The 26243-nt window shown below is 44.6% G+C and overlaps 1 protein-coding gene across 3 annotated transcripts in view; it reads left to right on the forward strand.

The window, feature by feature from the left end:
• The first annotated feature begins 213 nt into the window (after nucleotides 1-213).
• The window catches only part of LOC129865417 (ras and Rab interactor 2-like), a 52290-nt gene continuing 26260 nt past the window's right edge, over nucleotides 214-26243 (forward strand). For all 3 annotated transcript variants that reach the window (XM_055938210.1, XM_055938211.1, XM_055938212.1), the window contains exon 1: nucleotides 214-496. The gene's annotated coding sequence lies outside the window, so the exon portion shown is untranslated. The remainder of the gene's footprint in view (nucleotides 497-26243) is intronic.

Consider the following 26243-nt stretch of genomic DNA (forward strand, 5'->3'; position numbering starts at 1 on the left):
TAATAACAACTAGACAACAACTACATATATTTAAAATTAGTAGAGGAAAATACTAATCATCTTTATCTTTATTGAAGTCATCATTATACAAATTGGATGCAAAAGCCGACCACCTACATTTAAAACGAGTACAGGCACATTCTCTAGGTATAGGACACTAAAGACTTGGCTGATATTTTACTAGAGTTCTATAGAATGTGAACGAGGTGGGGAGAGAGAGAGAGAGAGAGCGTGGTTTGAGCGGACCTTTGGGGAAACAGTCCGTCCGTGGGGGGATTGGAACACAATCACTACAGAACTCCTCACGCTGTGATTCAACGGCGCATTCCTGAAAAGACCATTCACAGCATGGCACTGAAAGAGACTTACGCCAAAGGGCAAATGTTGCGGTTACCTGTATCCCAAAATCCCATGGATTTTTAACTGAACAAGAAAAAACACCCAACGAACATCAAGTTAAGCATCTTAAGAAGAATATAAAAATAGGATAGCAAAGGTAAGTCATTAAATGTAAGTATGTGGGGGCACCTTTGAATTGCTCTTTCGAAATCACCTGAAGAGCGAGCGGAGTGCCATGAAGTGTCAGACCTATCATTAAGAAAGAGAAGTTACGGGGAATTGGTAATTACTCGAACTTACTCAGTCGCAACTGCCACGCGCATCATCCTGGGGGTGTAATTATATTGTTCATTCATTTTCTTCCTCGCTCTCAAGAACCGTTCCTTTCCCTATCTTCATGCCCGGAGAGTTAAAGTCGCGTTGGCGGTAATTGTTTTGGTGTAAACAGCGTTTCCGGACACTAGGCTACCTCTCGGCTATTTGCAGTAATTTATGCACACTTTGTGTCTACCTTTATCTATTCCAGGCCACCATAATCAACTATGAGTCATGTACAATAATTATTGGTTGTTTTTTGCTATTATTGTTGTCACATTACGAAAATAGCTGTCTGATGACACACAAAGGTATGTAGCTTCAGACCTGTATCCTTGTCTATTTGATAATAAACTATATATACAAAAGTATGTGGACACCCCTTCAAATTAGTGGATTCGGCTATTTCAGCCACACCGTTGCTGACAGGTGTATAAAATTGAGCACACAGCCATGCAATCTCAATATACAAACATTGGCAGTAGAATGGCCTTACTGAAGAGCCCAGTGACTTTCAACATGTCACCGTCAAAGGATGCCACCTTTCCAACAAGTCAGTTCGTCAAATTTCTGCCCTGCTAGAGCTGCCCCGGTCGACTATAAGTGCTGTTATTGTGAAGTGGAAATGTCTAGGAACAACAATGGCTCAGCCGCGAAGTGGTCGTCCACACAAGCTCTCTGAACGGGACCGCCGAGTGCTGAAGCGCATAGCGTGTAAAAATTGTCTGTCCTCCTCGGTTGCAGCACTCACTACTGAGTTCCAAACTGCCTCTGAAAGCAATGTTAGCACATTAACTGTTGGTTGGGAGCTTCATGAAACGGGTTTCCATGGTCGAGCAGCTGCTCACAAGCCTAAGATCACCATGCGGAATGCCAAACGTCGGCTGGAGTGGTGTAAAGCTCGCCACCATTGGACTCTGGAGCAATGGAAACTCGTTCTCTGGAGTGATGAATCATGCTTCACCATTTTGCTGTTCGACTGACAAATCTGGGTTTCCCTGATGCCAGGAAAACACTACCTGCCCAAATGCATAGTGCCAACTGTAAAGTTTTGGTGGAGGAATAATGGTCTGGGGCTGTTTTTCATGGTTCAGGCTCCTTAGTTCCAGTGAAGGGAAATCTTAACAGTACAGCATACAATGATATTCTAGATGATTTTGACAAAGCCCCGGTGCACAAAGCGAGATCCATAGGGAAATAGTTTGTTGAGATCGGTGTGGAAGAACTTGACAGGTTTGCACAGAGCCCTGACCTCAACCCCTTCCCTTCGAACACCTTTGGGATGAATTGGAACGCCGGCTGCGAGCCAGGCCTAATCCCCTCAACATCCATGTCCAAACTCACTAATGCTCTTGGCTTGATGGAAGCAAGTCCCCGCAGCAAGTTCCAACATCTAGTGGAAAGCCTTCCCAGAAGAGTGGAGGCTGTTATAGCAGCAAAGGGGGAGCCAACTCCATATTAATGCCCATGTTTCTGGAATGAGATGTTTGACGAGCAGGTGTCCACATACTTTTGGTCATGTAGAAGTATAAGGAAATGGCCAAATTTAAGCAATCTGTTTTGGATTGGTAACCAAATAAAACAAGACAGAAAAACAGGACTGTTATGGTATCACGCATCAAAATAGAGGTGTGTTACATTGAAAACAAACAACCAACAGTGATATTTTGGACGTCCGCTGTTCAGGGGACAGTCAGCTAGTCTGGCTATTGTCTGCGTCCTTATTGATACCCTAAAGTGCACAACATTGTCTAGGGAATAACTAGCTGCTCTTAGTAATGCAAGTGTATTTGCATACACTTACGTTGCTTTCAATTGTATTTGGGTGCACAAAAACAGTCAGCAGGAACCCAGACGTTAAATACAATTCCATTTAAACTTACTGTGCCGGTTGGCAGGAAGGTAGATGATTATGACGGGGGGGATTTGAGACAAAATATTAAAAACGATCGTATTATTGAACAGACTTTCCAAACGTGGGTCCTCTGCTTACCTCATGTCAAAATAAGTCCCCCACAAGTGTTCCCTTTTTTTGTCCACCTATGGTGCACGTGCAGGACTTTTATTTTGACACGAGTTAAACAGAGAGGAAATCGCCGACCTTCCTGCCCATCGGCGCGGTAAGTTGAAATGGAATTGTATTTAACGTTTGTCTTCCTGTGGACTGATTTTGTGCAACCCAATACAATTGAAAGCAACATTAGTATATGTAAATACACCCGCGTTGCTAAAAACAGCTCGGGAATAACGCGCCCATCCCAAATGCCTCTACTTTTGACCAGGACCTATAGGGCTGGTGCTATAGGTCCTCTACTTTTGACCAGGACCTATAGGGCTGCTGCTATAGGTCCTCTACTTTTGACCAGGACCTATAGGGCTGCTGCTATAGGTCCTCTACTTTTGACCAGGACCTATGGGTCTGGTGCTATGGGTGCCTCTACTTTTGACCAGGACCTATGGGTCTGGTGCTATATGTCCTCTACTTTTGACCAGGACCTATGGGTCTGGTGCTATAGGTTCTCTACTTTTGACCAGGACCTATAGGGCTGGTGCTATAGGTTCTCTACTTTTGACCAGGACCTATGGGTCTGGTGCTATAGGTCCTCTACTTTTGACCAGGACCTATAGGGCTGGTGCTATAGGTCCTCTACTTTTGACCAGGACCTATAGGGCTGGTGCTATGGGTGCCTCTACTTTCGACCAGGGCCTATAGGGCTGGTGCTATAGGTCCTCTACTTTTGACCTGGACCTATAGGGCTGGTGCTATGGGTGCCTCTACTTTTGACCAGGACCTATAGGGCTGGTGCTATAGGTGCCATTCCATTCAGACTGGCTATTGTCTCTGTTCACCGGGTACCTCAGATTGTAATTTCACACGATTGGATTGTTATATAAGTTTAGCAGAGTGCCATCCTCCTCTCATCCATCCTGCCTGTCTGCGTAGGAGTGCCTCTACTGTTCCACCTCTCCTGACTATCGTTGCTGTAAAAATCCATGTACATTTGATGTGCTTTAAAATGTTTTACTCTGCTCTGCATCATGGTGTGAAACATCACTCTGACCAAAAAGTCCTTTTGAAATCAAGTTGATACACTATAATTGATCAATATTGAGCATCTGTCACAACGTATTTTTGTCGTATGGAGAGTGAATGTGCGGGTTGATGTTATGTTAATATATGGAGAGGCATGTCAACCCCTAGAGTCCCAGTGTGTGTGTGTGTACTGGGGGAGGATGGGGCTTCATCCCAGCCTGTTTTGTGGGGGTGGAGTGTGAGTGTGATAGCAGTGTGAAAAGGCAAAATGCTGATCTCTCTCTCTCTCACACACACACACACACACTAATGTGCAGTCTGCTGTTCTACAAGTGGTGCCTCCATGAACACTCTAGTGTACTGTACTCTAATATACTCTGACTAACACACAGTATGTACTCTGACTAACACACAACTCTGACTGACATCATCATAGCCATGGCTGGTGTCACACCTACCACTGTAGTTGAAGAGCCAATGACTGACAAAACATTTTAAAGGCCCAGTGCAGATGTAGCGTGGTTCGTTCTGGGTTGTGTACTTTTAATTAGGACGCTGCCACAACTGACGGTCTGCTAGTTGAAATCTTTTTATTTGCCCTGCACACGAAGAGACAACACACATTATGTTAACCCTTGGCGCAGTCACAGCTCGCAGGCACCTGCGCGAGCACATGGACACTCACTCAAACACTGTCCCAAGTACTCACAAGTTAAAATAGATACCCTAGTTAGCAAGCTTTGTGAAACTTGTTAGCATAAATCTTTATATTATCCCCATTGTAACAAACTTATGGTTGCAAAACAGTACATTGTGTAACATTATGACGGTTTTATGTTAAACAATTTCGGAGCCAAGGACAACATACCTTACTAGCCGAAGGTCAGGCAAAAGAGAACAATAATGGGGTAGGGAAATACAGACAACCCGCGATGGGCCAAACCAAAATATACAAAACTTTTACAATCACATGTATGTACAATATTGATATGAAAAAGTGTTTGTACACGAAATAAAAACATTAGCTATGCAGCTGTAATTAAATTCTAAAAAGACACTGAATTATTATTATCAAATTATTAACATCCCCTCTTGACCTGGCCTATTTGAATTGGTCATTGTGTGCAACTTGGTGCATAATCTAGGGGAACAACATCACACTGCTACACAGACTTTCCACATTATGAGGTTGAAATAATATTGTGAAAACGATAATACCCTTTTAGTGTAAGAGCTGTTTGAAAAGATCACCTGAAATTTCAGCCTGTTTTGGTGGGGTGGAGTTTTGGCCTGTCTTGTGACATCACCAGTCAGTAAATGAGTTAATTAATAGACCAATAAGGAATGGAGTTCCAAAACTCTCTGCTAATAACAGCTAGGTTACAGTTTTCCCTTCCCCACTCAGACCACTCCCAGACAGTCATAGCAAAATTCTTGCGTGAGAAATGTCTCCGCTCAGAAGCTATTTTTGTTAATTTTTTACCATTTTAATTGAAAACAATCACAGTGAGGTTCTTAATTGTTACCCAGAAATGATTTGATATTGAGCTAAAAACGTCTGCATTGGACCTTTGAACCTTTCTTTAACCAAGAAGTCCCATTATCAAGGGAGACCAGGCCAAGAAGTGCAGCTCAATTAAAAAAAACACAGATCATTCAACAAGGTGCAGGAGTTTACAACATGTTCATACGTTCTCACTTTCTAGTGCTTTTCCTATCTCTATTCCTCTGTACATTTATTTTCCAAAAAATCATTACTATTTCTGTAAGGGCTGAAACTTTCCTAAGATGTCCTGAAAAGCAATTTAGAAAAATTATTTGTTTCAGATAAATATAATATTCACTCTCACTTCACATTAAGTCAAAATCATCTGACATTATCTAACAATCCATAAAATAAAATTTTAAAAATTGTTCCTAGTGCTTTAGAGCCCATTCCTGTCCATCACAGTATTATTCATTGACCAAGTCATAAGATAGAGGTCTGAACATCCATTAACTGTGAGTTTGGAGATCTTTCCACACATCACTTAGTGACACATCACTTTATCTCAAGAGGCCTGTTGGCTATTTTCTCCCTCTCTTAACACAAGCGTCAGCCAGGCAGCCTGGTCCATTCTGAGCACTAAGTAAAAGGGGGAGGGGGGTTTGTAATGACTGCATATGGGGCTGTCGTCACTGATCCGGGACCAGTTTATAACTACAAGTACCTCAGCCCTGTCCTTAGCCCTTGGATGGAGAAAAAGCAAACCTGATCATAGATCAGTGCACAGGGAAAATGTATAGTCTACACACACCATAAGCTGTTATGAGCTTCTCTTGATCAAAAACATTGACACACCTACTCACTCAATAACTCCCACTCGCTCACTCACTCACAGACAAACATAACAAATGTTAGCCAGCCATCAATGAAGATTTAAAACTGTTGATCTGATGAGATAAGCTGAGATGGAGTTGGGTACTTATCATCACAATGCCTGGTTGGTCTGAATCACTGTCCTATCCGTTGGCCATTTCAGGTCTAAAATTATGAAGATTCACAGTTATGCTAGCAGGTCTTCTCTCCTCGCTACTTCCCCCACAGCCTAAGGGATAGTCTGACTCACTCTGCTACTGCTGCCTGCCTCCCTATCGCTCTCTCTCTCTAAATTACAGAAAAGTCCATGTTAGAAAAAATGACAAAGACAAATAAATGAAATGATCTTCGTAGAGGTATTGCACATGAGCGCCCCCCTCTCCCCCCTTTCTCGCTCTCTCTTCCTTTCTCTCCTGTCACTCTTCCCTTAAACTCCTCAACAACAGCTCTATACTTCAGGCACTCAAACAGACACCTGTTTGACGGACCCCTTTTCCCCCCTACTCTCCTCACACACACACAGCGGAGTCACACAGCCTACAGTAATTATTCAATTGCATTAGTCATATTGACTGGTTTCACTTCATGTCCACAACCTTACTTGGAGATTATTTATATATGGCTTTGACTTAATTGGCTAGAAAGTGATGACATCCGATCTAAAGATGGGCAATTCCACGGTAACGGAATTGCGCTGAGACTCAGATTTGTCACTTAAAATGTATGCCAAACAAAGCCATTGTTATGCACAAGGATTACTTTTAACAATTTACACTGAACATTTTACAAAAACACATTTACTGGAAGAACTGTGCATATGCAAAGTTTGGTAACAGAATTTTTTTTAAATTTCCCTCCATTTTTTACGAGTCCACCTTTTCCAAAAACTCTGTTAAATATCTGCTCCGAGTGAAGATTCAACAATGTCTGCAGATAGAATGATATGACGTGACACATTGACTTGAGCATTGAGCCTTTTGTTATTGAACGACAGTAAGTGAAGGGGATTTACATCCAGTAATGGAATTGCGGTAACAGAATTGCATCATGGGTCACTGATCTGTACTACACAGAAACACATATTTATGGATATGAATATTATTCTCTTCTGTATCCTAAATATGTACACACAAGTGTAAATATGCAATATCCTCCTTTGCATATTTGAGTATTATTCTACACACTGGCTATTATTTTAATTAGCTTCTGCCCCCAAACAAGACCAAATTTGGTTGGTCCAAATCTGAACCAATCATAGATGTCTATGTTTCACAAGTTTGGACAAAGTACAGCTCAGTAGAGTACAGCACAGAACAGTAGAGTAGAGTTCAGTAAAGTAGAGTATAGTACAGCAGAGTACAGTACATTAGTGTCCTCAACTCTAGTGTGCTCTACTGTGTACTGAACTGTACAGAACTATACTCTACTTTTCTTTACTGCACTGAACTGTGCTGTACTGAACTATACTCTACTTTTCTTAACAGTGCTGTACTGTCCAAACTTGTAAAGCCGTCTGTAGTTTGTGACTACAATGATTTTCGATTGTAGACCATTCAATTGCAGAAATTCAGTTTGATTTTTCCAGTTTTAATCACTTAATAATTCATAAACAAAATTGATATCAGTAAAAACACGAACTAACTGATAGGTCTACCTTTACTTTCATTATCGTTAGAAAAGATCATAAAGATATGTGGGTTTTTGGGAACGGAATTTCAAGGTACAACACAATGTATCTTAAACTTACAGAAGGCAGAACATTTCTCCAAAACTAAATAATAAGTATTGATATTAGTTGGAAGGGGTCTTCAATATTATTTGGTTTTGATGTATTTCTAATGTGTTTTAAGACTTTTTTTGTAAGATGTTTTGTAAGATCCCTTTTCCATCCGTTTGACCAGAAATCAAAGCATTTGCTTTATTTTATTTTATTTTTTAAATTGGAAAGTGGTTGAAAAATGTATATGCCTTAATTTCTCAAATATAGACTCTTGCTTTCATTTGACACCCAATTTGATATGCTCCTATAAACTTCACATTGGTGCTCACGGGCCCATTTACATGAAAATGACCAGATATGATGTAGTATGTCCCTATTCTGACGAGCAGTTTCACTTTTCCTTCTCCGTAGTCAGCGGATGACTTCGCCATGATCATCCCGCAGACATTAGAAAGCCTGCATTGTTATTCAGAACGTATTCTCGGTCATCATAAATGAACAGTATTCCAGAATCTACTGTTTACACTCCAAATGTCAGAGTTCCAGAATAATAAAACAAGGTACTTCTACCAGGTGCTATCCACTCTATTCCAATAGACTGTAAATAATACTCAAGTGTCTCCCTCATCTTCTTCCTAACTGCCAACTGTATTCTCCATGCCTGACATTCACTGCCAGGTTTTCTTATTCTCTCTCTTTCTTCCCTTCCTCTTCTCAGCCCCCTCATTTCCTTTTCTCTCTCCTCCGTCGCTGTCACTGCTGCCTGCTGCTCACTTTCTCACCGTGGTGCTGTAGACAGACATGCATCTCTTCTCTGTCTCTCCCGGTCTCCTTTTCACTCTATCGCTCCACTTTTTACATTCCCTTGCTTCCCCAGGGGTCTCCCCTACCAGGCCTGCCGCTCTTTCATCCACGCATTCTCTCCTTTCCTCCTCCCTCGCCTCTTCTCCCTCGTTAGCAAGCTGCTCTACATTTGACATTTTTTTACATTTTAGTCATTTAGCAGACGCTCTTATCCAGAGCAACTTACAGTAGAGTGCATACATTGTATACATACTGAGACAAGGATATCCCTACCGGCCAATCCCTCCCTAACCCGGACGACGCTATGCCAATTGTGCGTCGCCCCACGGACCTCCCGGTTGCGGCAGGCTGCGACAGAGCCTGGGCGCGAACCCAGCCCAGCCTGGGCGCGAACCCAGAGACTCTGGTGGCGCAGCTAGCACTGCGATGCAGTGCCCTAGACCACTGCGCCACCTGGGAGGACGGCTCTACTACATCATCGTGTCGACCTCTGTTGAAGAGTGGAAACCACTTTAAGTAGATTATATGCTTGTCATTGTTCTCTGTCGATTACATTTCATATAGACCAGTTGGCTACCCCCTCCCAAATCAAAATGTAATATGGATGCCAATGTTTTGTTCTGGCTTTGTGCACACACATTTGCTCTACTTCCCATCTGGGGCAGCATGGTGCCCATATTGCAAGGCTGATTAGATACACAAACAGGTGTGAAACACAGACTGGTGTGCGCGCGACGTGAGAACACAACATGATATCCATGTTTGGTTTTGATTTGGAGAGGGGGGTGTATCATCTAAAAACTGGATTTAATAGCATAGTCTTGTGACGGTGAGGCGTTCTTGTGCGCTTTTGAGTGAATTGTGTCATACCAACTTTTTTAAACAGTTTTTAAACATTCCTAGTCTGGTTTTAAATATGCCTAAAAGTGCAACATGTTCCCAGAACTGTTTGTGCTTTTGCCTACTCCATTGTCATTGTTTTTACACTAACATTCCATTAGGAGTTGAAAGCAGAAACAGACTGGCACCCAAGCTAAACAAGTGCCCAATTAGCTGTGTAAGTAGAGGGAAATACTTTTTCTTCAGTTTGTGCATTTATTTTCGACTGCCTACTTTGTGTTTGTCATGTGCTTGATGCTCCATTCTTGTTGGTCCTCGTTCTACTATGAGGAGCGTCCGCTAACATGTGCGTTTATATCCGCGGTTGCTCCCCTTTTTCCCGCGGGTTTTACAATTTTGGTTATGTGCACCCCTGCTTGTTGAGGCAATGGTTTTGCCCACAGAATCTCAAGGTATTTCTACCTGGTTTTGCCGCTGTTCTGTAAACTCGGAAGAGGATTTTGTCTTAATTGTAACCTAGCCGCTCCTGTTTCCTAGGCCGAATCCTGATTGTTGGATGGAATTAATTTGGAATTTTATTTGACCCTTTCTGCCTAAAGGATGATTTATCCTAACCACTGCTACCATCACAACCATTAGTTTGTGAATGAAACCACCGTTTTTGCACTGTCATTATTCTTTCCCTTCCTGCCTGGACTCGTTCTTTAAAAATGTATTTTAATTTTACTAAGCAAGTCAGTTAAAGAACAAATTCTTATTTACACTGACGGCCTGCCCCGGCCAAATCCTAACCCAGACGACGCTGGGCCAATTGTGCGCCGCCCTATGGGACTCCCAGTCCCGGCCGGTGTTGAAATACAGCCTGGAATCGAACAAGGATCTGTAGTGACGCCTCTAGCACTGATATGCAGTGCCTTAGACCGCTGCGCTAGTTTTCATTATAAAATGCTAGCGGCCATGACTGAAAGCCAGGCAAACAAGAGTTGCCATAGGGGTGTGGTTTTATGTGGATGTGTCGTTCAATCACAACAAACAAGTGCAGTTGTACAGCGAGGTAAAATAGCGTTTGCTTTGGGAGAGAACAAAGTTTTGAAGTTGAGGACTTCTCCCCTCCTGACTGACACTAATTCGATAAAAGTTGTTTTTGACACAAATGTGTCAGTTTGTTGTTGCTTTTGTTGTTTGTTGCTTTCACAAGGTTGGAGTAATAACATGTTCAACTACTTAAGACATTGGCTCAAATTTACACTTGCCTTCAGATTTCAAGAAAATGAACAACTAAGGAATACTTTTTTTCCCTCAAACCTCGGCCTGGTCTGTTTCGCAAGCTTTCCTGGAAGTATGGGTTTAGGAACTCTGGTTTCATCACGCCATGTAAATACATATGACCGTGGAAACGATACAAACTACTGAGTGTTGAATGCCCCTGGTCTTCAATCAGCTCAAAATGTCCAACAGCATAATATTCTATCATGTTAAATCCTAATAAATATAGGTAGGATGTTCACACATGGACCATGGGCTATTTCACACCTGTTAGGGACATACACATAACTATCTGAAAGTGTGTTAACAATGCATGTATATATCTAGATTTAGATTTTCTAAGACATCAAATGTCCCTTACTCTATTACGTTCATTTATTTTCTTCAAATAATTATAAATCAATGGTTACTGAGCGAAACGTGTTATTTTCAAAACCTGGGCTTGCTTCATGTGCATCACAATTTGTTGTAATAAGAGTGAATAACAACAGAATTTGGTCAATATTTTTGCATATGTAGTTGACCCCTTCTATCTCTACAAATACCACAAAAGATATGCATAACATTTGATGGTATTGTTCAATTATGATTTTAAATAACTGACCTAACAGCGTGGAATAAAGCATAACAGGGTGGACAGCCATAACAGGGTGGAACTTAACACCAAGATATTTTATGAACTTTGAAATCTGTGAAATGGTTAAAAAAAAACATTACATTTATAATTAGAACCACTTTCTATTTATTTAATTTCAGTAAATGTTTTGTCTTTTTAAAAACATTGTCAACCTAAAACACGTGTATTAGAACAGCATAGCTAGATGTAAAACAATTGGATTCTATTTGAAAATCACTGTTAGTTCAAGTTGAATGACACTACTCATGTTGCTCAACAATTCCAATTCCACGGTTCAAGCTTAATAAAATGGTTATTCAAAAAGTTTAACAGAATTTATAAAATATGTCATACATAAAAGGATACTTTAACCTTAAAAAGGTTCCCAACTTCTTCCATCTCACCTCCTCGCCACTTAACTCCCTTCCGAAACCCTTCCCACTTCACCCCCTCTCGCCTTTTCTCCACTCCACCCCCCCTCCACATACTGCAAGTCCCTTTGCTCCAGTTGTAGCTCAATTGTTTCCGAAGTGGTCTTTTATTTACCTCCAAGTAGACTTTTCCATTTGTACAGACCTTTTATTAAGTGCCTGTGGCGCTGGGATCAGGCATACTACCTGGTGGTCAGCGAACCAGCTGATGTCGTTGCGTGGGCTTGGCCCGAATATTCTTTTTATGCATGCACTTGACCTGGATGTTATCCTCATCCACATCTCTTATGATTCCTGGGTATGGATCATTGTCGTAGGACACCACACACCACTGACCAATATGCTGAGAGTGAATGGCCTCTGGTCACCTGGGCAGCTTCTGGAGTTTATATTGGAGCCTCGGCAGCTTCTAGAGTGGATATTGGAGCCTCTGCAGCTTCTAGAGTGGATATTGGAGCCTCGGCAGCTTCTAGAGTGGATATTGGAGCCTCGGCAGCTTCTAGAGTTGATATTGGAGATCGGCAGCTTCTAGAGTTGATATTGGAGCCTCGGCAGCTTCTAGAGTGGATATTGGAGCCTCGGCAGCTTCTAGAGTGGATATTGGGTCCTCGGCAGCTTCAAGCGTTGATATTGGAGATCGGCAGCTTCTAGCGTTGATATTGGAGTCTCGGCAGCTTCTAGAGTAGATATTGGAGCCTCAGCAGCTTCTAGATTTGTTTATTGTAACTCAAAGCAGGGACAGGCCATGACCCCTCATCTCTTTGGCAGAGACAGGTTATGTCTCTGTACTTGATGTGACCTGGCAACACACTTATCACTTGATGCATCTTCATTGTGCCTTTCACTGCAGTTTTTGGACGATAAAAGCCCACGGCTGTAAAGGCTTCCGTTGGTGCCGCAACCCAAAATGGCCTGAAGGTGCAAAAGAAAGAGTAGGAGATCGAGCCTTCTCCTGTTTACATTCTTCCTTGTTTTTTTTGCATTTTCTGATTGTTTCGCGTGACCATTTGTTTCTTCTCTGGAGTCATGCGACTCACATCATTCCTTCTTGGATTCAGCAGTTGCACGGTTTCTCTTCGTCCACACAAAGGTACAAAGATCTCCATCCAATCCAGCCCTCTTCTTTTAAAAACCTAGAGTTGTCACGACTTCAACCGAGGCAGGCTCTCCTCCTCCCCCTCCTTATGTGTTTATTTGTATCACCTGTGTTTAGTTAATTGTTAATTAGTGTGGCTTTATTAGTCAGCCAGCCCGTACGCTTCTTTGTGCGGGATTGTTTCATTGTAGCTTTTGGGATTTCGGGAGTGTTTATGATTATTGTGGACTGGGTTTGTTTCGCGTGTCATTGGACCGTTGTGTATGACACCCAGTACGTCCGTGTTGGACATTTCGTTTGTTAGTTGGGTATTAAAGACTCAACCTATTGAAGCTCTGCTGTTCCTGCGTCTGACTTCGCACCTCCCGACACTCAGATCGTTACAGAATCCCGCACCACTAAATGGAGTCAGCAGGAGCAGCAGCCAACCCTCTCCCATCCCTCTCCCACCCTCCCAACCCTCTCCCACCCTCTCCCAGATGATGGAGAGAATGGAGCGATGGGAGAGGAGTGGGCTCCTCTCTCCACCTTCGGCTCCCCTTCCTCAGGACTCTCCATCCCCCGGCTCCAGCGCGCTCCGTCTTACGCTCCCGAGGGATTATGATGGAGCGGCGGCAGGGTGCCAGGGGTTCCTACTCCAGCTGGAGCTATACCTGGCCACTGTTCGCCCCACTCCCTCGGGAGCGGAGAGGGTGAGTGTCCTCGTCTCCTGCCTAACGGGTCGTGCTCTGGAGTGGGCCAACGCAGTCTGGAATGGCCCGGACTCAGCGAGGGAGCACTACCCGGAGTTTACCCGTCGTTTTCGTGCCGTGTTTGACCACCCCCCAGAAGGCCGAGCGGCGGGTGAGAGACTATTCCATCTCAGGCAGGAGAAGAGGAGCGCACATGATTTCGCGCTGGAGTTCCGGACCTTGGCCGCGGGATCAGGGTGGAACGACAGGGCCCTTATTGACCACTACCGGTGTAGTCTCCGGGAGGACGTCCGCAGGGAGCTAGCGTGTCGGGACATCGCTCTGTCTTTGGATGAGCTTATCGACATTTCCATCCGACTGGACAATCTGCTGGCTGCCCGCGGGCGTTCGGAGAGGGTCCTGTGCGTTCCACCACCCAGCGCCCCGGCTCCCATCCCGATGGAGTTGGGAGGGGCCGCGCCTAGGGGTATCGGAGGAGGCCTCCCCTGCACCAGCTGTGGTCGGAGAGGACACACGGCCGATCGGTGCTGGGGGGGTCTGTCTGGGAGTCGAGATGTCAGGCGGAACGCTTCTCGATCACCCCAGGTGAGTCAGCACCAAACTCACTCAGAACCCCCTGTCGGTCACATGTTTGTCTCAATTTTTTTCCTTGATTTTTTTCCCCTCTTCCCAGCATAGGGCACTAGTCGATTAAGGTGCAGCTGGGAACTTTATGGATCGCGGACTCGCCCGAGAGTTGGGCGTTCCGCTTGTGCCGATAGATTCTCCCTTTCCCGTGCACTCCCTAGATAGCCGGCCATTAGGGTCAGGGGTGGTCAGGGAGGCCACAGTTCCCCTGGACATGGTGACGCAGGGGAATCATAGGGAACGTATCAGTCTCTTTATTATTGATTCGCCTGCGTTTCCAGTGGTGCTGGGTATTCCCTGGTTGGCCCGGCACAATCCCAGTATTTCGTGGAGACAGGGGGTTCTCCAGGGGTGGTCAGAGGAGTGTTCTGGGAGTTTCCATTGGTGCCACGTCGGTGGAGAGTCCAGACCAGGGTTCCACGGTGCGCATTCCCCCCGAGTATGCCGATTTGGCAATCGCTTTCTGTAAAAAGAAAGCGACGAAATTACCACCACATCGACCGGGTAGGGATGTGCGATAGATCTCCAGGTTAACGCTGCGCTTCCCAAGAGTCACGTGTACCCTTTGTCCCAAGAGGAGACGTTGGCTATGGAGACATATGTCGCGGAGTCTCTGGGACAGGGGTACATTCGGCCCTCCATCTCACCCGTCTCCTCGAGTTTCTTTTTTGTAAAGAAGAAGGAGGGAGGTTTGCGTCCGTGTATTGATTATAGAGGTCTAAATGCCATCACAGTTGGGTTTAGTTACCCACTACCTCTCATCGCTTCGGCGGTGGAATCATTTCACGGAGCGCAGTTCTTTACAAAACTGGACCTCAGGAGCGCGTACAGTCTGGTGCGTATTCGGAAAGGAGACGAGTGGAAAACCGCATTTAGTACCACATCGGGCCACTATGAGTACTGCGTCATGCCGTATGGGTTAAAGAATGCTCCAGCTGTTTTCCAATCCTTTGTAGACGACATTCTCAGGGACCTGCACGTGCAGGGGGTAGTTGTGTATATCGATGACATTCTGATCTACTCAACTACTCAAGCCGCGCATGTATCTCTGGTGCGCAAAGTGCTTGGCAGACTGCTGGAGCATGACCTATACGTCAAGGCTGAGAAGTGTGTGTTCTCCAAACAAGCCGTCTCCTTCCTGGGTTATCGCATTTCCACCTCGGGGGTGGTGGTGGAGAGTGACCGCATAAAGGCCGTGCGTAATTGGCCGACTCCAACCACGGTGAAAGAGGTGCAGCGGTTTTTGGGTTTTGCCAACTACTACCGGAGATTTATCCGGGGTTTTGGTCAGGTAGCGGCTCCCATTACCTCACTGCTAAAGTGCTAAAGGGGGGCCCGGTGCGGTTGCGGTGGTCAGCGGCGGCGGACGGAGCTTTCAACAGGTTGAAGGCTCTGTTCACGGATGCTCCCGTGTTGGCGCATCCGGATCCCTCTTTAGCATTCATAGTGGAGGTGGACGCGTCCGAGGCTGGGGTGGGTGCCGTGCTATCACAGCGCTCGGGTACGCCACCAAAACTCCGCCCCTGCGCTTTCTTCTCTAGTAAACTCAGTGCAGCGGAGCGTAACTATGATGTGGGGGATCGGGAGTTGTTAGCGGTGGTCAGGGCTCTGAAGGTGTGGAGACACTGGCTTGAGGGGGCTAAGCACCCTTTTCTCATCTGGACCGACCACCAGAATCTGGAGTATATTCGGGCAGCTCGGAGATTGAACCCGCGTCAGGCAAGGTGGGCCATGTTTTTCACCCGGTTTAGGTTCACGTTGTCCTACAGACCCGGTTCCCAAAACGTAAAGGCTGACGCACTGTCTCGCCTTTACGACACGGAGAATAGGACCACCGAGCCCACTCCCATCATCCCCGCCTCGAGGTTGATAGCGCCAGTGGTATGGGAGGTGGACTCGGACATCGAGCGGGCGTTACGGGCGGAACCCGCGCCTCCTCAGTGCCCGGCGGGCCGTAAGTACGTACCGCTTGGTGTTCGGGACCGACTGATTCGGTGGGCTCATGTCCTACCCTCCTCGGGTCACCCTGGGGTGACGAGGACAGTGGGGAGCCTTCGGGGAAGGTATTGGTGGCCCACCTTAGCTCGTGACGTTAGGGTTTATGTCTCCTCCTGTTCGGTATGCGCTCAGAGTAAGGCTCCTAGGCACCTTCCTAGAGGGAAGTTGCAACCCCTCCCCGTTCCACAACGGCCATGGTCTCATCTGTCCGTAAACTTCCTGACCGATCTTCCCCCTTCTCAGGGAAACACTACGGTTCTGGTAATTGTGGATCGGTTTTCTAAGTCCTGCCGTCTCCTCCCGTTGCCCGGTATCCCTACTGCCCTACAGACTGCGGAGGCCTTATTCACTCACGTCTTCCGGCACTACGGGGTGCCGGAGGACAACGTTTCTGATCGGGGCCCCCAGTTCATGTCCCGAGTATGGAGGGCGTTCATGGAGCGTCTGGGGGTCACGGTCAGCTTGACTTCCGGTTTTCACCCCGAGAGTAATGGGCAGGTGGAGAGAGTGAACCAGGAGGTGGGTAGGTTTCTGCGGTCCTATTGCCAGGACCGGCCAGGGGAGTGGGCGAGATACATTCCCTGGGCCGAGATGGCCCAGAACTCACTACGCCACTCCTCTACTAATGTGTCCCCCTTTCAGTGTGTGTTGGGGTACCAGCCGGTCCTGGCACCATGGCATCCGAGCCAGACCGAGGCTCCTGCGGTGGAGGAGTGGGTACAGCGCTCCAAAGAGACCTGGAGGGCCGTCCAGGAGTCCCTTCAACAAGCCACTAGGAGGCAGAAGAGGAGCGCTGACCGCCACCGCAGTGAGGCTCCCGTGTTTGTACCGGGGGAAAGGGTCTGGCTCTCGACCCGAAACCTACCCCTCCGCTTGCCCTGCCGGAAGCTGAGGCCGCAGTGTGTAGGGCCCTTCAAAGTCCTGAGGAGAATAAACGAGGTGTGTTATCGATTAAAACTCCCTTCCTATTATCGTATTAACCCCTCGTTTCATGTGTCTCTCCTCAGGCCGGTGGTAGCTGGTCCCCTGCAGGACGGTGAGGTGCTGGAGGTCCCTCCCCCCCTCTGGACATCGAAGGGTCCCCGGCGTACACGATACGGGCCATTCTGGACTCGAGACGCCGGGTGAGGGGCCTGCAGTACCTCGTGGACTGGGAGGGGTACGGTCCGGAGGAGAGGTGCTGGGTACCGGTGGAGGACATTTTGGATCCATCTATGTTAAGGGATTTCCATCGCCTCCATCCGGATCGCCCTGCGCCTCGTCCTCCGGGTCGACCTCGAGGCCGGTGTCGGCGCGCTGCGGGAGCCGCGCGTCAGAAGGGGGGTACTGTCACGACTTCAACCGAGGCAGGCTCTCCTTCTCGTTCGGGTGGCGCTCGGCGGTCGTCGTCACCGGCCTACTAGCTGCCACTGACTCTTTTTCCTCCCCCTCCTTATGTGTTTATTTGTATCACCTGTGTTTAGTTAATTGTTAATTAGTGTGGCTTTATTAGTCAGCCAGCCCGTACGCTTCTTTGTGCGGGATTGTTTCATTGTAGCTTTTGGGATTTCGGGAGTGTTTATGATTATTGTGGACTGGGTTTGTTTCGCGTGTCATTGGACCGTTGTGTATGACACCCAGTACGTCCGTGTTGGACATTTCGTTTGTTAGTTGGGTATTAAAGACTCAACCTATTGAAGCTCTGCTGTTCCTGCGTCTGACTTCGCACCTCCCGACACTCAGATCGTTACAAGAGTAGTCTGGGCGAGCCTTTGCAATCGGTATTTCTTCACTATGTTCCCAATAGTTACTCTTGCAATCATCTGCCTCTCCTTTTCTTTTATGGCGTTGCGACATTTAGTTCTAATGTTTCGACCAATGATGAGTGCAACAGAAGGATTATTCTAATGGTTGGATGGAAAGGATGATGTCTCAGCATGGCATTCACTTTTGAGTCTTTCTGGCCTTTTCTTCTCTCCATTTTTTTCCCCTTAACACACTTCTCTCTCTCACTGAAATCTGCTATCCTCCTTTTCCCTGTTTCTCTGACATCTGTCTCTCTTTCTCAAAGTACTTTAGTCTTTTCTCTGGGTCTGCATCACGGTGTGCTCGGTAACACCGCTGCATTTCAGGAGCCCTGAGTGATGATGCCATTCCCTAACAAATGCATGTAATTGTTTTAATTTCTTATAACACACACACACACAGGAGGCTGCTGAGGGGAGGGCGGCTCACAATAACGGTTGGAATAGAGTAAATGGAATGGTATCAACCACATCGAAAACATGTTTGACGTGTTCAATACCATTCCATTTATTTCGTTCTAGCTATTTGTCACGATCGTCTTGATGAGGAAGAGTGGACCAAGGCGCAGCGTGATACAAATACATATTTTATTTAAAATGAAGAAGAAACACAAAACTTACACTTTTACAAAAAAAACTAAACAAAAGTGAAGCTACAAACAAAAGTGCATACACAAGCTGCTAACGTTAGACATAGACAATTACCCACAACAGCCTAATGCCTTTGGCTGCCTTAAATATGGCTCCCAATCAGAGACAACAATAGACAGCTGTCTCTGATTGAGAACCAAACCAGGCAACCATAGACTTTCCTAAACACCTACACTGAACACAACCCCATACACTCTACAAAACCCCTAAACAATACACACACCCTAAACTAGACAAAACACACAAACATCCCCCATGTCACACCCCGACCTAACTAAAATAATACAGAAAACAAAGATAACTAAGGCCAGGGCGTGACACTATTACTATGAACCTGTCCTCCCCAATTAAGGTGCCACCAGCCGGCTGTTATACACACATATATAGTTGCTAATTACATTGCAATTTAATGATTAGAATTTCATATACATTGCAATACAATGACATATCACAGTTACGTAAATGTAAATAGGCCTAGTCATTGTAATGTAATTCGAAACAAATGTATCTAAATATACATGTATTATATAAATGGTAAAAAATATTGACATAAGCTTTTCTGCCAAAATTTCCACCCTGTTAGATGCATGTTCCACCCATATGCCTAATATGGAACCTAACAGGGTTGAAATTTGGAGGCTAAGTGTCACGCCCTGACCTTAGTTATCTCCACCATAGACCTACATAGTCTAGGCATTATGTAGGTCTATGGTGGCCTAGATTGGTTCCCAATCAGAGGCAGCTGTTTATCGTTGTCTCTGATTGGGGATCCTATTTAGGTTGCCATTTTCCAGTTTGGTTTGTGGGTGATTGTGTGATGTGATGTTGCATGTCTGCAATCGTTATATTTAGCGTCACGCTATTTTGTATTAGTTTAGTTATTATTCTTCGTTATAATTAAAGAAGATGTATTCACATCATGCTGCGCTTTGGTCTCCTCACTACGATGTTCGTGACACTAAGTTAGCCGTAGCACTGTGAGTGATCAAGATCCAGCTAGCATAATTGTTAACACTTGAAGATAATTTGTACTTTTCTGTCAAACATTTAGAAATTCTAAAATTGAATAACATGTTCATCTAATGTAGCCTGACTGGGCGGAAATGTAAGAGTGTGTCACGATCCTCTTCTGGTGAAAGAGTGGACCAAGGCGCAGCGTGATACGAATACATCTTCCCTTTTATTGACGGAGATGAACACTAAACACTTTTACAAACTAACAAAAACAACAAACGACTCTGATTGAGAACCACTCAGGCAACCATAGACATACCCAAACACCTACACTGAACACAACCCCACAAACTCTACCAAAACCCCCTAGACACTACAAACACCCTCGACTAGACAAAAACACACAAACATCCCCCATGTCACACCCTGACCTAACTAAAATAATAAAGAAAACAAAGATAACTAAGGCCAGGGCGTGACAGAGTGAAACATACTGACTAACGTCATGAAACATTAAAATATAGAAAAAACCACGTGTTGATATTTACTTAGCTTTGCGCTGTTGTTATCCCGCCCCCCAAAATTATAGACACTTCCTGTATAATGTCAATGTGGGAAGGGCTGTTTTTTTTAAGGGGTATTACTGCAAACTAACAGAGTGGAAAGTGAAATCAGGGACAAAAAATCTTAATTACAGCATTGGAGGTTGCTGAGGGGAGGACAGCTTATAATAATGGTTGGAACCGAATTAATCAAATAACATTTTATTGGTCACATACACATCGTTAGCAGATGTTATTGCGAGTGTAGCAAAGTGCTTGTCCTTCTAGTTCCGACAGTGCAGCAATATCAACAAATAATCTAACAATTCCACAACAACTACCTAATACACACAAATCTAAGTAATGAGATGGAATAAGAATATGTACATATAAATATATGAATGAGCAATGACCGAGTGGCATAGGCAAAATGCAATAGATGGTATAAAATACAGTATATACAGTTGAGGTCGGAAGTTAACAAACACTTCGGTTGGAGTCATTAAAACTCGTTTTTCAACCTCTCCACAAATTTCTTGTTAACAAACTATAGTTTTGGCAAGTCAGTTAGGACATCTACTTTGTGCATGACACAAGTAATTTTTACAACAATTGTTTACAGAGATTATTTCACTTATAGTTAACTTTATCACAATTCCAGTGGGTCAGAAGTTTACATACACTAAGTTGACTGTGCCTTGGAAAATTCCAGAAAATAATGTCATGGCTTTAGAAGCTTCTGATAGGCTAATTGACATAATTTGAGTCAATTGGAGGTGTATCTGTGGATGTATTTCAAGGCCTACATTCAAACTCAGTGCCTCTCTGCTTGACATCATGGGAAAATCAAAAGAAATGAGCCAAAACCTCAGAAAAAAAATTGTAGACCTCCACAAGTCTGGTTCATCCTTGGGAGCATTTTCCAAAAGCCTCAAGGTACCACGTTCATCTGTACAAACAATAGTACGCAAGTATAAACACCATGGGACCACGCAGTTCAGGAAGGAGACGCGTTCTGTCTCCTAGAGATTAACGTACTTTGGTGCGAAAAGTGCAAATCAATCCCAGAACAACAGCAAAGGACCTTGTGAAGATGCTGGAGGAAACGGGTACAAAAGTATCTATATCCACAGTAAAACGAGTCCTATATCGACATAACCTGAAAGGCCGCTCAGCAAGGAAGAAGCCACTGCTCCAAAACCGCCATAAAAAAGCCAGACTACGGTTTGCAACTGCACATGGGGACAGAGATCGTACTTTTGGAGAAATGTCCTCCGGTCTGATGAAACAAAAATAGATCTGTTTGGCCATAATGACCATTGTTATGTTTGGAGGGAAAAGGGGTAGTTTGCAAGCCGAAGAACATGGGGGTGGCATCATCATGTTGTGGGGGTGCTTTGCTGCAGGAGGGACTGGTGCACTTCCCAAATAGATGGCATCATGAGGGAGGAAAATTATGTGGATATATTGAAGCAACATCTCAAGACATCAGTCAGGAAGTTAAAGCTTGGTCGCAAATGGATCTTCCAAATGGACAATGACCCCAAGCATACTTCCGAAGTTGTGGCAAAATGGCTTAAGGACAACAAAGTCAAGGTATTGGAGTGGCCATCACAAAGCCCTGACCTCAATCCTATAGAAAATGTATGGGAAGAACTGAAAAAGCGTGTCCGAGCAAGGAGGCCTACAAAAACCTGACTTAGTTACACCAGCTCTGTCAGGAGGAATGGCCCAAAATTCACCCAACTTATTGTGGGAAGCTTGTGGAAGGCTACCTGAAACGTTTGACCCAAGTTAAACAATTTAAAGGCAATGCTACCAAATACTAAGTGAGTGTATGTTAACTTCTGACCCACAGGGAATGTGATGAAAGAAATAAAAGCTGAAATAAATCATTCTCTTTACTATTATCCTGACATTTCACATTCTTAAAATAAAGTGGTGATCCTAACTGACCTAAGACAGGGAATTTTTACTATGATTAAATGTCAGGAATTGTGAAAAACTGAGTTTAAATGTATTTGGCTAAGGTGTATGTAAACTTCCGACTTCAACTATACATATGGGATGAGTAATGCGAGATATGTAAACATCATTATTAAAGTATCATTATCCATTTGTTAGAGTGGCCAATGATTTCATGTCTGAATGTAGGCAGCAGCCTCTCTGTGTTAGTGATAGCTGTTTAACAGTCTGATGGCCTTGAGATAGAAGCATTATAGATAGAATCCCACGGTGATGTGTTGTGCAGACCGCACCACCCTCTGGAGAGCCCTGCGGTTGTTGGCGGTGCAGTTGCCGTACCAAGCGGTGATACAGTCCGACAGGATGCTCTCAATTGTGCATCTGTAAAAGTTTGTGAGGGTTTTAGGTGACAAGCCAAATTTTTTCAGCCTCCTGAGGTTGAAAAGGCGGTAAGCAAATTGCAGTGGATCTAGGGTGACTGGTAAGGTGGAGGTGATATGATCCTTGACTAGTCTCTCAAAGGACTTCATGATGACAGAGGTGAGTGCTTCGGGGCGATAGTCATTCACTTCAATTACCTTTGAATACTTGGGTACAGGAACAATGATGGCCATCTTGAAGCATTTTGGGACAGCAGACTGGGATAGGGAGAGATTGAATTTGTCCGTAAACTTACTAGCCAGCTGGTCTGCGCATGCTCTGAGGACGCGGCTAGGGATGCCGTCTGGGCCGGCAGCCTTGCGAGGGTTGACACATTTAAATGTCTTACTCACGTTGGCCACGGAGAAGAAGGGCCCATGTTCCTTTGGAGTGGGCCATGTCGGTGGCACTGTGTTATCCTCAAAGCGGGCAAAGAAGGTGTTTAGTTTGTCTGGAAGCAAGACGTCGGTGTCCGTGATGTGGCTGATTTTCTTTTTGTAGTCCGGGATTTCCTGTAGATCCTGCCACATAGGTCTCGTGTCTGAGCCGTTGTATTGCGACTCCACTTTGTCCCTATACTGACATTTCACTTGTATGATTGCCTTGCGGAGTGAATAAGTACACTGTTTGTATTAGGTCATATTCCCAGTCATCTTTCCATGGTTAAATGTGGTGGTTCGCGCTTTCAGTTTTGTGCGAATGCCGCCATCTACTCAAGGTTTCTGGGTAGGGTAGGTTTTAATAGTCACAGTGGGTACAACATCTTCTATGCAATTCCTTATGAACTCACTCACTGAATCAGCGTATAAATCTATATTATTCTCTGAGGCTACCCGAAACATGTCCCAGTCCACATCAAATGCATTGAAACTATGTGTTTGATTTATTTGATACCATTCCGCTCTAGCCATTACCACAAGCCAGTCCTCCCCAATTAATGTGCCACCAACCTCCTGTGAACTACAGTAACAATCGATACAATATGAGAAAAATAGTATTGATGACAGATATTTTAAGTAGGACTATAAAATAATGAATAAATATTTTATTATTTAATGGTTTATATTTCTCTTGGAAGTCGAAGAATAGCGCCCAGGGACATGGCAAAAATGCCTACATCCACTGAAAACACAATGGTCAAAATGCATAAAATTCCCTTTGAGATTCATATCTTTGTGTTTTTATGGTAAAGGCCATCTAATTTTATATTTCAAGCCCTTTGGAATCCACATTTTACACTAAATAATAGGTGTTATTTCCTGGGGAGAGTAAAAGCACCTCATAACAGGAATGACCCAACAGGCTAGTTTTTGCCTCGTCTCTCCTTATGTCCGTTGTTAGATATTTCCCGGGAGACAAATCCCAGAACTAATATCCCAACAGGTGTAGGCTACATCTGAACATTGCACAAACATTGCCCAGCTTGAGTGTAGATATTGATGTGTTCGTGTTAAAGACAACACATTTTTCTGCTGTAAATATCATATTGATGTGCTTATAAATAAAGTATGCCGACACTTTACCTAACTAATCAAAATCAGTTGTGTGTAGAGTACAACTTCAGCTGTCTAAACAAAACTAGAATGGCATTTCTATGGTCTATTTCCCCAAATCTAAGGATCTAGCTGTGTAACACACTGACATGCACAGCTCTCTGGGTGAGGTTCTGTCTTAAAGTCCCCCGTGGGTGATGAAGTCTCTTCCATCTATGTAATGTATTACAGGTTATGGACATGTACAGTCATGAGGGGTGGAGTGCATGACATGCCTCATGGGTCCAGCAGGAAGAGTTAAATAACTACAGGCAGATGTGAAATGCAGGAGGATGGCACTCTTCTCATACTGAGAGTAGCCTACATAGTAATATGAGAAGAATGCAATTTCTGAACATATAGATATGTGTTTTGATAACTTTCAAGTGTAACAGTTCCATGTAGAATAAACCATCCTTCACCTAATACTGTAGAAGCAGTGTTGTGCTAATATAACAATGTGCAAATATTACTCTTGTCTTATCACAGATGATACTGATACTGTACCTATCAACATTGTGTCTGGTGTTGCTGGGGATACCTTGCCATGTCTTTCCCAATTCAGACATCAGTATCAACCTGTCTTTAAGTCAGTGGACTCCATGACCAAAGCCTCACTCCACTCCTCTATCTCTAGAAAAACTATGGAGAGTTGATAAGTGACACGTGTTGAAAGGGCGGTGTTATCTTGATCGTAAGTTCTGTTTATTGTGGCAGCACTATTTCAGAGTCAAATTCCTGTACATGCAAATGTATTTGGCGAATACTAAACACTTGTGATGTCATGTCTTATTAGTAATCCCCTTTTGTCCCTTCTGATGTGTTTGACAGCACCAGTAGATCAGCTCCAGGCCCCTCTCGTCACAGATACTGGTCATGAGGGAGCAATGACTTACAGATCCGACCCAGCTCCTATCGCAGAGAAAGAGAGGGAGGGAGAGAGACTGTCACCATACAGTCATGGAAGCCAAAAGTTCTGTAAATACACAGTTGAACATAGCCAATCAGAGATTATGATTCACAGCTAATTCACAAGGGACGTACGTGCCAGCCCAAGAAAATACAAAATGTTGTTGCTTGTTGGCATCTTTTTGGGGGTTAGCTGACGCCCTCAAATGCTAGCCAGTTTGCTTGATTATTTAGCAGGGATCTTACATTAGCTAGCCAGTTCGAATTGAAACATTATTCAAAACAAGTTGACTACGTGTATTAAACATGTATTCAGGTTTGCTTGATTATGTGCTAGCTTGCTAACGTTAGCTAGCAGGGATCAAACATGTCTTCAGGAACAACGTTGGCAATGCAAATCTTCCTCTCACATTACACTTTAGGGAGAGGCTATGTACAGTGCCTTCGGGAAAGTATTCCCACCCCTTGACTTTTTCCACATCTTGTTACTCTACAGCCTTGTTCTAAAATGTATTAAATAGTTTTTTCCCCCTCATCAATCTACACACAATACCCCATACTGACGAAGCAAAAACAGTTTATTAAATATAAAAAACTGAAATATCACATTTACATAAGTATTCAGACCCTTTACTCAGTACCTTTGGCAGCGATTACAGCATTGAGTCTTCTTGGGTATGACGCTACAAGCTTGGCACATCTGTATTTGGGGAGTTTCGCCCATTCTTCTTTGCAGATCCTCTCAAGCTCTGTCAGGTTGGATGGGGAGCGTTGCTGCACAGCTATTTTCAGGTCTCTTCAGAGATGTTTGATCGGGTTCAAGTCCGGGCTCTGGCTGCGCCACTCAAGGACATTGTGACTTGTCCCGAAGCCACTCCTGCGTTGTCTTGGCTGTATGCTTAGGATCGTTGTCCTATTGGAAGGTGAACCAGTCTGAGGTCCTGAGCACTCTGGAGCAGGTTTTCATCAAGGATCTCTCTGTACTTTGCTCCGTTCATCTTTGCCTCGATCCTGACTAGTCGTCCAGTCCCTGCCGCTGAAAAACATCTCCACAGCATGATGCTGCCACCACCATTTCACTGTATAGATGGTGCCTGGTTTCCTCCAGATGTGAGGCTTGGCATTCAGGCCAAAGAGTTCAGTCTTGGTTTCATCAGACCAGAGAATCTTGTTTCTCATGGTCTGAGCGTCTTTAGGTGCCCTTTGGCAAACTCCAAGCGGGCTGTCATGTGCCTTTTACTGAGGAGTGGCTTCCGTTTGGCCACTCTACCATAAAGGCGTGACTGGTGGAGTGCTGCAGAGATGGTTGTCCTTTTGGAAGGTTATCCCATTTCCACAGACGAACTCTA

This window comes from Salvelinus fontinalis, chromosome 11, assembly GCF_029448725.1.
Source record: "Salvelinus fontinalis isolate EN_2023a chromosome 11, ASM2944872v1, whole genome shotgun sequence".
In the NCBI taxonomy this organism is placed as follows: domain Eukaryota; kingdom Metazoa; phylum Chordata; class Actinopteri; order Salmoniformes; family Salmonidae; genus Salvelinus; species Salvelinus fontinalis.